This window comes from Podarcis cretensis, assembly GCF_951804945.1.
Source record: "Podarcis cretensis genome assembly, chromosome: 8".
NCBI classification, from domain to species: Eukaryota; Metazoa; Chordata; class Lepidosauria; order Squamata; family Lacertidae; genus Podarcis; species Podarcis cretensis.
Genome location: NC_137177.1, coordinates 18,785,956 through 18,803,134, shown reverse-complemented (window position 1 = coordinate 18,803,134; position 17,179 = coordinate 18,785,956). Strand labels below are relative to the sequence as shown.

The following is a 17,179-nucleotide window of genomic DNA, read 5'->3' as shown; positions in this document are numbered from 1 at the left end:
CCTAATTCATTTATGATGCTGATTTTATATTACAGCTTGTGGCATGATGAACAACATCCTAATTGAAGAGCAAAGAACATAGTTTTCTTCTCTCTTCACCTTCAACCAACCAAGGAAAAAAATATATCCCAGTCTGATTTGGTCCAGGAATGTCCTATTCCAAAGCTTTCCTCTTAATGTTCATATATGTTAAGATTAATCATGCATCCCTTCGTCTTGGCCTTTGACCCTTGAGATGTATGCTTTCAGGACTCATTCTATACTGTAGCTTAATTGCTTTTAAGTTATGAATTTTAAATGTGGGGACTGACTGGTGATGGGTGGCAATACATTTAGTAACGTTCATCGTAATCTTCTAACCAAAACAGCTTACATGTGACATGTTTTACAGTTTCTTCCTTCAAGTTGTGACATGCTAGTAATTTGGCCCAATACTCAACTTCACCTTTCCATTCAGCTAACCCGTATCAATATTAGATATTGAGGTGATAGGAAACACCCAGAGAAAAAAGACCCTTCTGTATACTTACTGGTGTAAAATCCTGCCACTAGAAGGGGAGGGGGGAAACATAGATTATTCAAAAAGGCTTTTGTGTGTGTGTTTTCGTAAACCGCTTCACAATTTATTTGTAACAGTAAGTGGCATATAGATAGGAAATTCCTCACACAACCATGCATTTTGGAACCTCTATGGCAACTTCTTCCAAGGAAAAGGGGGATTCTCGTCTATTTGCTGCCTTCACTTTTTCCTTGCAACTCCCCCACCCCTGCCTTTCTCGCTTTGGGGTTTCATATATCCTGAACCACTTGGGCAGGAAAACACCCACACCACACCCTAGGAGCCAACTCCTACAGGCTGTGGGGGCTTTGTTCCCCACCATAAAATATTTGAAGGGGCCGGGGCCCTACAAAGTTGATGGGCATTCCCATTCAAATGATTTCTGTGCACTGCATCATGTGATTATGTGGGGCGGGGTCTACCTGGCCCCCCACAATATTTTATTCAAGTTGGCGCCCCTGCCTCCCCATCCTGTCTTCATCTGTGCAGCTTTCCCACTTTGTATTCAATAGAAGAAGAAGAGGAGGAGGAGGAGGAGGAGGAGAAGGAGGAGGAGGAGGAGGAGTTTGGATTTGATATCCCGCTTTATCACTACCCAAAGGAGTCTCAAAGCGGCTAACATTGTCCTTTCCCTTCCTCCTCAACAACAAACACTCTGTGAGGTGAGTGGGGCTGAGAGATGTCAAAGAAGTGTGACTAGCCCAAGGTCACCCAGCAGCTGCATGTGGAGGAGCGGAGACACGAATCCAGTTCACCAGATTACGAGTCTACCACTCTTAACCACTACACCACATAATAGCCAGGGCCAGCCCTACCATTGGGCAAAGAGGGCAAGTCTTATAGGACGGGTGGAACACCTAACACCTAATCATCAAAGCAGTTAAGGCAAGTTAAATCCATCCGAAAGAAGTCATAGCTAAGTCCCATGGAAATCAGTTTAGATCTTAAGAGATAGGAAGCTCACATTTTGCCTTTTTTACAAGGGGAGCTCTTCATGAAGCATTGTACCTTTGATTTCTTGTGATGCATTGTATCCACTACTTCTCATTATGTATGTGTACTCTGGGTCTTTCTTGCCTGTCCCTATCACATCTCTTCCCCTCTACAGACCACTAGCCTTTACGTTTTTCTCTTGAGGTTTTCCATTGATGCTCTGAGGGTGAAATTCTATAGCTGTCCCATTGAACACCATACATTTAAAGCACATGTTCCCCACTAAAGAGTCCAGGGAACAAAACTTTACTCTGCACATAGCTACAATTCCCAGGATTCTTTGACAGGGAAAGATGTGGTTTGAACGTGCTTTAAATATATGTTGTGTACGCAGCCTTTTGTCTGTGTAGGCACCAATGCATAGGATTGTGCTGCAATTCATATATTAAGGATGCAATCCTATAGATGCTTACCTGGGAATAAGCCCTGCTGAACACAGTAGGACTTAATTCCAAGGAGATATGCATAGGATAGCATTGTTAGAGCATGGTTCTAAGCACACATGCCTTTGGAGCAGCATCGGACTCAAGGGAACTAGGATCTCAGTGGCATTTTGACACAGAAATCACAGCCTCGGGAAAACAAAAGTTATTTTACCCATCCTTGGTTTCTGTTTGACGAACTCTACAAAAAATAAAAATAAAAATATTATTTGATCTGGTTTGTGTCCACATGGGAAAAGAAACTGCATAGGTGCACAGACCCTTAAGCACACATTTATTTTTTTGTAATCAAATGGGCTTATTACTTCCAATTAAACCTGTTTAGGTCGCAGAGCTGAGAGAGTTCCTTCGGCGGGGGGGGGGGGGGGGTTATCATGAGATTATTATTTTTTTGAGATTTATCATTTCCCCCTTGAAAAAGAAGCCCACTTTGTAAATTTATCTCCCTACTCTATATCAAGTTGGCATCTTCACACAGTTTAGTAGCAGCCTGCACTTCTAAGGAAGGCTACATGTAGTCAGTTCAAGCCAAAAGTCCTATCCCATTATGCTTCATTTAAATGTTTAGCCCTTATTAGCCCGATGTAATCTTTATACATTTCAACATGTTTATATGCGCACTTCCCCCTCCAAAAATTACACCTTTCACAATTGAGAGAAATGAGACTTCTGTCGCTCATCGCCACCCGTGGTCAGGGCCAAAACCAAAATAAAATAAACATTATTCATTCCTGTTGGCTTCCATGTGATAAATGGCACAGAATCTCAGGCTCATAAACACATATCCCCAGCAAGAATTGCCTGAGCATCTGAGGGACGTAGTCCCAAACAAAACCGGATAGCTGAGCTGGTTAGAGCGTGGTGCTGAAAGTGCCAAGGTTGCAAGTTTGATCCCCGTATGGGACAGCATTTCAGGGGACTGGATGATCCTAGGGGTCTCTTCCAGCTCTACAATTCTATGATTCTAAGACATGATATTAATTGCACAAATGCAATTAATGCCTGTGGCCTTGATCCCGCTGAATGTTTAAGCAGGCCCCGAGTAAAAAGCAATGGTTTGTGTACACTTATGTTCCATCTTCAGCTAACCCCTGTTTCACTAGATACTGAGATTATACAAAATAGCCAAAGAGAGTAAAAAGCTGCTTCCATATACTTACTTGTTTTCTGCTGCCTCCAAATATTCCTGCAAGCTAGAAGGGAAAGGGGCATCAGTTATTCAAAGAGACTGGATCTTCTTGTCCAGCTCCAGCAAAAGAAGAAGCTGAATTCAGGCTCCTCCTGAAAGGAGCCAGTTGGCTCAATGGTCAGAGCTCTCGTGAGCGCTATATGTGTACAAATCCAACACTTGAACTGGCCAGACAGTGTTGGTTCACAGCACCAATTTCCACATGAATATCACATGGTTCCACATTCACCTAGCAAGTGAATGCAGAGGCGAGGGCAGGGGGTCAGTTAGCCCATTTACAATGTCAGCGGAAGGGTCCTGGGGTCAGGTAGATCCCAGATGCAAATGCATTTCTTCATGTTTGTTCCAAGAACCCTTCCCAAAATCGCACCCTTGCAAGAACAATAGCACAAAACTGTGACGATCATTAAAACAGTTAATTCCACAGCCCATCAAAAAGGAAGTCACAACTAAGACCTGTTGAAACCAAAGGACTCTTAGCTATTCGTATATAGAGCTTTTTCAATGGGGATTCATCACAAATTATTGTTGGGTTGTACCCGTGGGTCTTTTATGCGTGTACCTACTCCATCTCTTCCCCCAAAATAGACCCCTAGTCCTCATACTTCCCTCTTGCGGCTTTCCTTTGATGCTCTGTGGGTGATATCCTGTACTCAGTTTCCTGGGAACAAGGTCCATTGAATTCAACGGGTCTTACATCTGAATAGGCATGCGCAGGATTGTGCATTGGGACGTATGTTTAGCCTAGAATCCTATGGACACTGACCTGAGTATAAGCTCCACTGAAAACAATGGGACTTAAGCTGTGTGCAAACTATACCTTTAAAGCACACTCAACACAGCATAGTTTGCCGTTCACAGAAATGCAATTCCCAGCAAGGCCTTAACAAAGTACAGTACTCAGAATTCCTTGAGGAAAAGAAGGTGCTTTGAATGGGCTTTAAAGGTACAGTGTGCAGACAGCCTTGCTTCTGAGGTTATGCATAGGACTGCATTGTTAGAGCACAATTCTAAGCATGGGAGTTGAATTAGAATCAAGGGGACCACAATCTTAGTGCCAGCTTGATACAGAAATGACAACCTTAATTGAACAAAATGTATTTTACCAGTCCTGGGCTTGACTGCTTCGAAGAACTCTACAAAAAGGGGAAAAAATGCAAATGTTCTTTGATCTTGTTTGTTTCAGTATGAGAAAAGAACCTGCCTAGGCACCCAGACCCCTTAGCACACACTAATTCTTAAGCACACAATGGGCTTTTTAGTTTCAAGTTTAGGTCATAGAACTGGGACAGAATATATCAGAAGATGCATTTTCTGAAAATATGTCTGAGGTGCATTATTTTCTCCCCCTTCCCCCTTGAAAAAAGTGTCGGCCACCCCCCAAAAAAATTCCATTTGCGCACAGCTCCAGGAGCAGCGGCCAAATCTAAGGAAGGCTGCAAGTCATCCAGCCACATCAAGATTCCCATTCCATTATTTTTCATTTAATGTTTAGTCTCTTACCAGCCCGATAAAGTCTTAAGACATTTTACTTATATGCGCAATTTTTCCTCCCCAAGTTACAGCTTTCACAATTGGAGAAATGAGATTTATACTCACTTGTCTTTTGCCGCCAAACTCGTTCTACAAATAATAGCAGTATTAGTATTAGTATTAGTAGTAGTAGTAGTCATGTAAAAATTCATCATTTGTTTCTGTTGGCTTCACAAGAGAAATGAGAAGCTCAGGCTCATACACACATACCCCCAGAAAGAATTGCTTGTGGACTCTAAGGGCCTTGGCCAGAGACTGGACAAAATACTAATTGCACAAATTCACTTGAAGCCCATGGTCTTTTCTTATGTAATCCTGAACAGCAGTACTAAAAAGGGATGGTTTCCATTCACTTATATTCCATTTCAACTGGGAAACACTGGCCTGTGAGCGCTCCAGTTGGAGAACAGCCTTTACCAAAGGTGTCATGAGTTTTGAAGATGCTCGAACACAGGACGAAAGGGAGAAACGTGCTAAGATGAAGGCACGCTTGGCAAACCTTCACCATGATCAACTCCCATCCGGAAACCTAGACAGTGGTACCTCAGGTTAAGTACTTAATTCGTTCTGGAGGTCCGTTCTTAACCTGAAACTGTTCTTAACCTGAAGCACCACTTTAGCTAATGGGGCCTCTTGCTGCCGCCGGGCCGCCGGAGCACAATTTCTGTTCTCATCCTGAAGCAAAGTTCTTAACGTGAAGCACTATTTCTGGGTTAGCGGAGTCTGTAACCTGAAGCGTATGTAACCTGAAGAGTATGTAACCTGAGGTACCACTGTATCCTTACTGTGGAAGGATGTGTAGATCCAGGATTGGCCTCCACAGTCACTTACGGACTCACTTTTAAAACCATGTTTATGGAAGACAATCTTACTCGGCTACGAGTGATTGAAGAAGAAGAAGAAGAAGAAGAAGGTGGTTTCATTTCATCCTGCCTTCCTTCAAAAAGCTCAGGACAGGCTAACTAATCCTCCCTATTAATCATCATGTCAACCCTGTGAGGTAGACCTGGCTGCTCAAGAGGTCACACAGGGAATTTCCTAGCTGAGATTTGGACCCAGGTAATCTTGATACAAGTATTGGCATGCTACCCGCTAGAGGGGAGTGTCTCAAATAAACACACAATCCAACCTAATAGCCAACTTCACTTCTCTTTGTTTAGCTAACCTCTTTCTCAGCACTGAGATTGTATGAAAAAGCCAGAGAAAGAAGACCCTTCTCAATACTTACTTCTACACTGTTGATGAGCTCTTCCCACTAGGAAGGAAAGAGACACTGGTTATTCAAAGAGGCTACCGTCTCGACTTCCGGAGGTGGCGCCTCTGACAATGTCGGATTCCCTCTAACCTAGAGGGAGAAAGCCCCGCAGAAATCAGGTCCTACCACTGCAGCGAAGCGGGGACCCTCTCGAAAATCGCAGGTGGGTGAAGCCTGCGACCGTGGGACTCGGCGGGCACCTTTTGCGCCCCCCTGACTGGTAAAGGGGCTCTGCAAAAGGCTCCGGAGCGAGACGGGGTGCTGGCGTGGTGCTGAGAGTCAATCGCTACTTCTGCGGAGCAAAGCTGCACAGCTGATGTCGGAGAGCGCTGTCCTCTTTCCTGTGAAATTCGGCTCTTAAACAACAACCCGTGAGTAGGATAATTGAAAGATCGGGAGATCAAAGGAATGGCTCCTTTGATCAAAGAAACAATTTGGAATTTGGCACCGAAGCGGGAAGGTGTAAACAGGAAGTCCGCCTCCCGTTTTTTGTAATCAGACTGAAGCAAAGATCTTAAAAGTTAAAGCCGGGAAAATTGATCTTAAAATTGAAATCTCTTGCATTTATAACTATCAAAAACCCCCTCGACAGCAGGAGAAAAGGGGGGATGGAACTTTGACACTTTAATCCTGCAGAGAGAGTGAAAGAACTTAATCCTCCGTTGTCCCAAACCTGGGGATGGAATGTCAGGACAGAAAGTAATCGGTGATGCCTACTAACTTGAAACGGAAGAATCTTTGACAGATAGACTCAAAAGAGAAACAAAATAACTCTAATGTTCCCTTATGCTTGTTTGTTTTATATCAAATGGAAACAAAGCACTTGAAAATCGAAAGTAAATTTCCCCTTGCTGGTTACATTAAGATGGATGTCAAACAGTAATTGTATCCCCCAGAGGGAGCTAGCTGCGTGTTTGTTCCAACTCACAGGGAAGGAGTAAGAAAATTAGACCGTGGGAACAGCTATCTGACCTTGACAGAAATGATTACGGAGGAAGCTTTTCTTGATGCCCTGGGCAAAGTGAATGCTGTACTCCTGCAGCTGGATGAGAAAGTGACCTTGATGAACCAAAAAGCGACATTGATGAACCAAAAGCTAAATTTGATACCTACAGCAGCAAGTAAAGGTGCATTGACAGAAAATGAAGTAAAAGAGACTGTACAACAACTAACCCAGGTGACTGGTGTGGCTGGGCAGGTTCAAGGGCAGAGGAAAATGGAAGAGGTTGCGATTGCACCTCAGGAGATGTGGAGACTCAAAATCCCGCATGACCAGAAGATCCGATATGGGAAGACTGAATTTGGAGAACATTTGCAAAACTTTGGAGTTAAGGACGCCCCTGGCTCTGGTGGGACTGTGAAACAAGTTGAAGATCACTTTTGGATTAATTATCTTTTGGATTACAAATCAAACATTGGGGAGTGGATCACCGGGGATTTGGATATTCTGATAAAAGAAGATGGAGAAAACTACTGTATGGACTCCCCCAGCGATCCGCTCCCCAAGGAAAAAAGGGAAAAAAGATGCAAGAATCCAGCAAGGGACAAGGATGTGTGCAAGCATAATTGGGTACAAGAAAACCTGCAGAAGGGGCATAGAAAGGACTTGAGAGCCTCAGATATTAGAACACCGGACTGATGGACAGGATATAATGGTGTAAGGACTGGCATTATCCGAAACCAGGAAGAAGGGACATTGGATAAAATTAGAATGAGAATTTATTTTTATGAATTACTTTATTTTTGGAATTAGTGTAATATTAATACACTAATGAAATATTAAAATGTGCATGAAAGGAACTAACTGGCTTTAGCAGAAAGGTTGGAAGGAGTTAAGTTTAAATATGGTTTAAATTCTGGAATTTTAATCTTTTGATGGTGAGATAGGCTAAAGAAGTTATTGGTAAAGGGAACTGTAAATTTTTCAATGTTAACGACTCTGAAATGAAATGAGGTACAAGTAATAAGTTAAAATAAGAACATGAAAGAATGGACTGACACTAGATGAAAACTTGAAGTTAGAACATATGACGATGAATTTAAAGGTAAATCAAGAAGGTATGAATTTGCTGAATTAATTTTTAAATGGAATACAAAAAAGGGAGGTGAGAGGAAGTCAGGAAAATAAGTAAATGAATAGTAAGAAATTGAAAAAAGGGATTTTTATCTTTTTTCTGTCTTTTTTTTTTACTTGTTATTTTTTTCCTTTTTATGTTAAATTTTTGGTTTTTTGTATATTTCTGGTGTTCTCTTTTTTTGTTGTTGTTAACTGTAACCTTTTTCTTGTCAAAATCTAATAAATATCATTATTAAAAAAACAAAAAACAAAGAGGCTACCTTCTCCCAGGAAAATCCAGCCAGTTCCCTGCCCAATGCTTGCATCTGCTTCCCACGATGCCCTTCCCCCTGACAACCCCCGATTGCTTTGAGCTACCCAGACAGGTCCACAGTCATCCAGGCCTATCTCAGCCCAACTCAAGAAACTCCCAGTTCCCCTTGAATTGGTTCAGGACTCAGGTGCGCCTGGTGCACAGACCTAAACATCCATTTAAGACCCGGCACAAGGAGAATTCGCAACTTCATGTAAATAAAGGTTATTTTACCCATGCGTCAACACTCTGTCCACCGTAATCCTAGAAAAATACAAATACAAAATGTCATCTGGTCTTGTTTGTTTCCCCATCAGAAATGAAACTGCTTAGGTGCCCTGAACCTTAAACACAGTCTTATTCTTGGAAGCAATCCCTATGCATATTATAATAATAATAATTTATTATTTATACCCCGCCCATCTAGCTGGGCTTCCCCAGCCACTCTGGGTGGCTTCCAAAAACATATTAAAATACTGTAATACATCAAACATTAAAAGCTTCCCTAAACAGGGCTGCCTTCAGATGTCTTCTAAAAGTCTGGTAGTTGTTGTTCTCTTTGACATCTGGTGGGAGGGCGTTCCACAGGGAGGGCGCCACTACCAAGAAGGCCCTCTGCCTGGTTCCCTGTAACTTGGCTTCTCGCAGTGAGGGAACCGCCAGAAGGCCCTCGGTGCTGGACCTCAGTGTTAAACATGCTTGTTGGTTTCAGGTAGATCTGTTTAGGAGTTGTAGCTGACATGGAATCCCTCAAGCAATATTTCACCACCCCTAGGTTTCAGGTTTCGGGCCTGAAGTGTCAGGTTCTGGGAGACCTCTGGCCTGGCAACCCAGTGGATCACTGATTGGTGAGCCTATATAATTGACCCTTGCCCAAAGATTTGGGCTGGGGTCCTAGGCAGCACTTGTTTGGACAGAAGGATGACATGGAAATCGGTAGGACTAGGGTCAGACGGCTCACATGGTTTCTATGAAAAGATAGGGAAGACAGAAAAAGACTTCTCATACTCACCGAGCCTGGGTAGCCATTTTGGGGAGGAGGAGGAGGAGGGTAAGGACGAGCCCCTGGACTGCCAGCGTAGCCAGAGCCCTGCTACAGAAAGAAAGAACTGTTGATTTTGTTTCCACAAACTTCTTTTTAGAAAACAAATGGCACCTCCTCTTCCCAGCTTTTAAAATATCAGTGATGGGGTGTTTGTGTATCTACACACACACACACGCATATGTATAAAACGTGTTTGGATGGATGAGAGAAACGCATCTTCCTTCCTTTAATTGTAATTTATACTCTTTCCCTTTTCGAATTAAAAAGAAGCCTGTTCACAGAAACCCAAGTTCTTGCAGGTGTCCCATGACACTCAATCATTGGTGGACAGGTGTGCTTCCACCTGTGCCAAGGATAGGGAAGCTGTGGTCCTCCAAATTTTGTTGGCCTCTCACTTCTGGCAGCCCCATTCAGGATGGCCAATGGCCAGGGATGATGGGGCTTACAGTGGGCAACACTTGGGTGACTGCAGATTCTCCAAAGAGATTGGTTTATTACCAAACTATTACAGCAAAGAGGGCCCAGTGGGGATGGGGAACCTGCAACCTCCGGATGTTGTTTGACTCCAACTCCCATCAGCCCAAGCCAGCATGCAGAAGTGGCTTGTGAGTGGTGGGGTGAAGGCAGTGGCTTGTTGGATGGGGTGAGACGAGGCAAGGCAGCAAGGCTGGGAGACGCCTGGCTTTGCCGTTGACCATGACCAACCCAAACGTCCCCTGACATTGCCCTTGCCCCATCCCTGTTCCAACAAGCCCAGCTTTTGAGTTAATCTGGTCAGGAAAAGCAGGGTATAAATGTTTTGGATGGTAAATAAATAACCCAGCCCCTATTCCCGTTAGGGAGGATTTGTAGTTCGGGATAGGCAAATCTGTCAATATCAGCTTGTCATTTTTTGAAACTTCGGTTCTGAACATTTGCAATTTTCAAAAGAGCCCTCGTGGAAATGAATCAGTATTTTAGTGCTCCGAATGTACACGTTTGCGTACAATTTTGCTTAACAGAACGTATTTTGTGTCGTGTTTTCACTAATCTATGCGTTTCTAAGGAGGCATCAGCTCAGCCCAGAGCACACTGATTCCCGCTGCACAAATTTCATTCCTGCACAAGGAATATATTCTCAAGCAGATTCTTCTGGACTTGGGGGGGAAAGGGGAAATTGTTAATGCCAGTCAGAAAGCTCCAACTTCCAAGAAAATCGAGCAAGAGCTCGTGAGTGTATCCACCCAGCTGAAATAAGTTAAAATGGGGATATTACACAAGGAGGCCAAAGAAGTGGTCATACTCACTGGGCCAGGGGAGCCAACGTACAAGCCCACCTGCTACGAAAATTAAAAGATAAATTCACTGATCCTGCTTTCTCCCACAGCAATCAGAACTGAATATATGGACACGCCTTCCCTAAGGTTTGCAAGCTGCCTAGAGGTTTTACGACAATCAAAAGAGTCCCTATGCTTGCAAGTCTCAGGGCAGTTCTCAACATAAAATCACAATATAAAAACACAAAACACATAATCAAAATAGAAACAAGAACAACCCAATAATCTCCCCTCCCTGACACATTTTAAAAGGGAGGCTCCCCTGGCACCGTTATTAATATCACACAGGTGACATTTGAGAACTGATAGCAAAGAGAGGGGAAGACCACCTCGCAAGTCTGCTGCAGCTTCACTTCCTGACCACCATGAACTACTAAACTGGGCCACATAATCTGATGGCCCATATGAAAGAACTTAGAAGAGTTTCTCATACTTACTGGGGGAGGTTGAGGCTGCCAAGGTTGGGCTTGGTCCCCGAGATAGGCCTGAAAAAGACCGAGATACGTAAGCAAGTTGCTCAGTCCTGTCTCTTGCCCACCAGACGTCACCACTACAGAAGCACAATGGAAACCAAGCAGAACCACAGCAAGTATTGAAGAGCCAAGTCCAGGTCCTGTCAGTACTGGCGCATCCATGCAATGACAGGGAGCCGCAAACAGCTATAATTCAGCATGAAGTGTGCTCTGGAGCCAGGGTCAGCCCAAGACATTTTGCCACCTGAGCCAAACCACAAGATGGCAACCCTTTGGGCCACCGCCATAATTCTGGAAAAGATCAAGACGCACAGTTCTGGCCTGACACACATCTCCATAAACTGCTCCTGAATACCAGTTGCTGGAAACTATGGGCGGGAAAAAGGCTCTTGAGCTCAGATCCTGCTTGTAGGTTTCCCACAGGCATCTGGTGAGAACAGGATGCTGGAGTAGAGGGGCCTGATCCAGCAGGCTCTTCCCAGGGTCTTCTTGTTAGGGACCTTGGAGAGGAATTGGTGCTCTTCTAGACAGATAGACTCTGCACCTAGGGAGTGTGGTGTTAGTCCTTTAAGAGGTTTATTATATTTCAAATGAAAGCCTGCCGTGCAGTTTATGCAGGAGGCTGTTGCTCAGCTAGAGGCAGACTGCATGTGTGAGTTATGCGTGAGGCAGCTAGCACAGAACAGGGCCGTGTTTAAATAAACATTATAACCATCCTCTGGTTGTTAAATAAATGAAACAACACTATACGGAGGAAATGTGACATCTGTCTTTACTGGTGCATCTGAGATAACATCATGGGCAGAACTATAGGAACTGTAACTTGAAGAACTTGTGCTTGAGCTTGCTTTTCCCTCATCCCTCCCCAATCCTCTTTCCTCATGTGCCATGTCTTTTTATTTTTTATTTTTTTATATATAAATGTTATTGGTTTTTTAACATATCATTTTCAACAGTAATTAAACATACTTTTACATCTTATTCAATTTTTTTTGACTTCCATCAGTCCTGTCTGAAAATTTTCCAATCTAATCCCTTAGTATGCATTTCTTATTTTCCCTGTTACATTTCAAACTCATAACCAATATCTCTATCTTTTTCTACTTTGTAACACTTCGTATATTTCTCCTTACAAAACTTCTTGTAGTCCTACTAGCGTAATTTGTTGATTACAGTTGCTCTTCAAATAATTCATCTACTTCTTCCAATCTTCTGTAAATCTCTGGCCTTTTTAGATTGTCTTTAGATTGCCATGTCTTTTTAGATTGTGAGTCTGGGGGCAAGGATTGCCTCTGAAGGAGATTTCTGCACGTCACTCTTTTTGACTTAAAGCTGGGGGTATCAGCGCCTTGGATACATTATAAATAAACCAAATAAGCAGGGAAACCTGGAGCACCTGTGTGGTTTTCGTTTTGGCCATGCCCACCACTGGCATGCGGTCCTCAGAGGGCTGATGAACAGGGAATGTGGCCCTCACACGCAAAAAGGTCTGTGAACTCTGTTTTAAGCATCCTTACATAGTTCCGCTCCATTTAAAATGAGTTTCCAAGCTTAATTCAAAGTGCTTCTCTTATCCTTAAAAGCGCTAACCCAAATACCTGCTTGCCTGCCTTCTCTTGTATCAACTGAGATTGTCACCTTAGGCATTTCTCCGGGCAACCCCTCCATCTGAAGTGTGGTGGGTGGAGACCAGAGAGAGAACCTTTTTGATGGTGACTCCCTGCCTTCTCCAGGGAAGCCCTCCTGGTGCCTTCATTACCATTATTACCAAAAAGAAGAACTAAGAGAACTAAGAACTAAGAGAGCGAAGAGAGGGATACAAGTGAAGGCTGCCTCAGAGTCCGCTCCAGCTGATTTCTCAATGCTCAGTTTCTGAGCCATGTACTACTAAGTGATATCTAAACCAAGCCACATAGTCTAACGCCCCATATCAAAGAACCTAGAATCTGCCAAAGAATAGTTTCTCATACTTACTGAGGCAGGTTGAGGCTGCCAAGGTTGGGCTTGGACACCGAAATAGGCCTGAAAAAGACCAAGATACGTAAGCAAGTTGTTCCGTTCTGTCTCTTGCCCACCAGACACCACCACTACAGAAGCACAATGAAACCAAGCAGAACCACAGCACGTATTGACGAGCCAAGTCCAGGTCCTTAAAAAACTGGGGCCAGCCACTGTCAGTACTGGCGCATCCATGCAATGGCAGGAAGCCACAAACAGCTATAATTCAGCATGAAGTGTGCTCTGGAGCCAGGGATGGCCCAAGACATTTTGCCACCAGAGCCAAACCACAAAATGGCCCACCTGCCCTGCCAGGGAAGAAGGGGTGGGTGAAGATCGACATGACAAGCAAGGGAGAAATAAAGATCAACATCAGGAACAAGAGGGGAGTAAAGATTGGGAACGAGGTGGGGAATCAAATCAACCTTGGAAAAGGTCGTTCTCCAGATTCCCCCTCCATCTGCAGTGTGGTGGCTGGAGGTCAGAGAGAAAACCTTTTCAGTAGCTATCAGAAGGTGTATAAATTGAGCGAAATTGTCTGATACCCCATACTCTGAAGCGTCCAAGGAAGCGTTTCTCATACTTACCGAATTTTGGCCGTTGTAAGGACCCTGAAAAAGATTGAGATGCATAGCTTATTTGTCAGACTCACATCTTCACAATGAAATTACAGTGATGCCAAGCAGAACCACCAAGTGAAGACCAGAGAGAGAGAGAGAGAGAGAGCCTTTTCAGTGGTGGCTCCCTGTCTCAGAATGCCCTCCCTGTTCAAATATTATTCAAAAAATTTTTTTGCATAAACGTGCATCCTCAACATTACAAAATTAAGGCTGCATAAACGTACATCCCCAACACCACTCAAGAACTCTGGAAACTGGAATTTACCCTCCACAGAGCTACAATTCCCAGAACCCAGAACATACTTCAATTCCCAAGATTTGGGGGTTGTGTGAGCTTTTAATTTGCTTTATATGCATGGTGTATAAGCAACCTAGGAGAACAGAATGAAGACAGAGACCACCTCAGACCTTGCTCCAGCTGCACCCTCTGATAAGCACCCTCCCCTGAATAAGGTACTACCAATTGATATATTGAGCTATGTAGCTTAATACCCCATAGCACAGAGTCACAATAACCCGAAGAAAACTTTCTCATACTTACTGGAGGAGGAGGCTGAGGCTGAGGCGGAGGTGGGGGAGGTACATTTGGGCCCGAATAACTAAGCTGTAAAAGATCAAGAGAGAAAGGTGGTTCAGTCCTTTTTGTTGCCCATCTTACATCCTCACAATGAAACCCAAAATCAGTGTGGGTAAGCTTGCTGTTGAGATTTGCAGGAAATTCCATCCCTATCTATAGCCCTTGGCTGCCTCCACGTGGAAATTTATTTGCACAAAAACTGATCATTCCAGGAAAAGCCAGGAGGAAAATAAAAGCTTAGGCAGGTCCAGTGCTTTTGATAGGATCCTGTAAGTTGACCATCCCAGCCCAGAGTGAGAAGAGGTGGAATGCCTTCTTTTAAAATAAAAATATAAAATGAATTTCATTTTTCATGAAAACCCACAAGCGGGGCATGAGTGCAACACCTCCAGCCCACTCTTCTCCGCAGCAGGAGAATGCTTCACCCTGTGCATAGTTGAAGCATGGAATTTGCTAGCACAGAATGTAGTGCTGGTTAGAAGCTTGGATGGCTTTAAAAGGGGAGTTAGACAAATTCGTAGAGGGCCAAGGCTTCTGTGACTACTAGCCACAAGGGCTGTGTACTGCCTTCAGTTGTTGGGCATCACAAGTGTGGAGAGTTGCTGTTGTACTCATGTGCTGCTTTGGAGCTTCTCAAAGGCATCTGATCGGCCACTGTGAGAACAGAATGCTGGACTAGATGGGTCTTTGGTCTGATCAAGTAGGACCTGGAAGAAGATGGCTAATTCTAGCCCAGAACAGGACTGGTCCTGTTAAAGAAGTGAGGGTGTTTGTCGCAGATCCTACTCGCGTAGCATCCTTTTTGAGAGAAAGCATAACAAAAGCAGATGGACAAAATGTGTCGTACTTACGGAGGCACCAAAACCAGGGTTCCACCGCAATAACAAAACAATTGAAACGATGCTGTTAGTTTCCACGAATTTAATTTGAAATAGACTTTGTGATATAAGCCATTATTTGCAAATAGGATTCCCCACATGATCCTATTCATTCCTATTCGGAGTCAAAAGTAACTTCCATTGAGTTCAATGGGACTTACGCCCTGGTGTGCATAGGAGTTCTGCCTGAGTTACTCTCTTATATCCGAGTACGAAAGGGTTTGTTGCGTTCCCTGGAAGCACTGTATGTGGACTCAAGCCCTGTCTGCAATTGGGAGACATTAACAAACGGGAAAACAAGGTTTTAACCCAAAGCTCCCCATTTCAGACAGTCACCTTCCATGTTGCAAGAAGGAGTGGGGAAGAAATTCAACTTGGTTGTATTTAAAAGCGAACCATCCTAATCTGCCCTTTCCAAAACAATGCGCAAACTGAAATGCAGTCACCCTTCCAAATTACCAGCCAGGGAATGTGTACAAACATGCATGCAGAATACCAGGGTAAAGTTTGAGCATTAGTGAAAATAGCATACAGAATGTATTACATTAAGGGTACTGCCTTGCAGAAATGTGTATATTAGGGGAAACTGCATGCAAACATGTAAAATTTAGAAATTCGTAATGAAATGCTGATGTATTTTCAGAATTACATTTTTCTTTAATGCAATCTACTTGGAGAACTGAGCTAAAGAGAAATGAGAAACTGAGATAAGTCAACTAACACAGCAATTGCCGGGGGGGGTGCAGAGTTAGCACACTGGCCCCCACTGCTTCTTCTTACAAGCAAAATGCCCTCTCAAAACTCTCTGGTTTTTATAAACAGTGCCTTGACTTCCATCACTGAAGGAAGGCACAGGTATCTACTAATTATTTTGGCAAACTGTTTGTTCGCTATGCATTTGGACACTTCTTAAGCTACCATAACTAAATCTTTCATGATGGTTCCTGAGATCAAGGAGCAGGTTTTCATCTATGTTTGGACCAGATGACATTTTGAATCAAGAGGGCAAACTGAACCTTTAAAAACTGTCCTGATTTTAACCACTAGTTTCATTTTTTATTTTATTTTTTTGATAATTCCCAAGCATTGCTGGATAAAGGGCTTCTGGTCAATAAATAACATGACACTTTTGATTCACAATGGTTTAGGTCCCCCCGCCTCCCACTAGCATCCAATTAAAAGCTGATGCTGCATTTTCCTAGAAGTCCGTTTCCATCTCACCTGTGCATCCGTTTCTCTTGCACAAAGTGCAGAGATTAAAAGAACCGCGGCTACAACCGGGAGCTTCATTTTAGCCCGGGATCAGGCTTCCGTCCCGGGTGCGAAATCGTTCAAAGCTGTGAACTGTGGCTCAGAAGCTGCTATTTATTGATCCATCACCACAAGCCACACTGCCCAAACTTAAAGCGCCCATTGAGAGTGTCGCCAAATTACCTTATCTGGAAGGAAAGGTCAGAGGAACTGATTCATCACAAGGACACTCTTGCGGAAAGCACACCGCTTCCAGAGCCAACTGCTACGTGGACTCTTAAACGCCTCTGTAATGGAATGTTAATATCTCTTCAACAACCACATTTGGATCCCTTAATATTTTGACTTCATTATGTGGGACAGATACGTTTTGTTGGTTTTCAAGACCATGTTTAATGCATTTTAACCATAGCATAGTTAATACCTGCAAAAGGGATGCAGGTGGTGTTGTGGTGTAAACCACGGAGCCTCTTGGGCTTGCCAATCAGAAGGTCGGTGGTTCAAATCCCTGAGAGGGGGTGAGCCGCCGTTGTTCTGTCCCAGCTCCTACCAATCTAGCAGTTCGAAAGCATGCCAGTGCAAGTAGATAAATAGGTACCACTGTGATGGGAAGGAAAACAGCGTTTCCATGAGCTTTGGTTTCCGTCACAGTGTTCCGTTGCACCAGAAGTGGCTTAGTC

At 43.6% G+C, this 17,179-nt stretch overlaps 2 long non-coding RNA genes across 2 annotated transcripts; both read right to left on the bottom strand.

The window, feature by feature from the left end:
• Positions 1–1,819: 1,819 nt before the first annotated feature.
• Positions 1,820–4,320, bottom strand: LOC307221755. Its single transcript, XR_013841475.1, has 3 exons — positions 4,291–4,320; positions 3,156–3,188; positions 1,820–2,176 (listed from the first exon to the last, which is right to left on the bottom strand). It is a non-coding gene; the product is annotated as an uncharacterized lncRNA (long non-coding RNA).
• A 463-nt stretch (positions 4,321–4,783) lies between these two features.
• On the bottom strand, positions 4,784–13,221 carry LOC307221752. The gene is made up of 7 exons (XR_013841472.1): positions 13,150–13,221; positions 11,140–11,187; positions 10,673–10,705; positions 9,354–9,434; positions 8,576–8,605; positions 5,946–5,972; positions 4,784–4,807 (listed from the first exon to the last, which is right to left on the bottom strand). It is a non-coding gene; the product is annotated as an uncharacterized lncRNA (long non-coding RNA).
• Between the last annotated feature and the right edge of the window lie 3,958 nt (positions 13,222–17,179).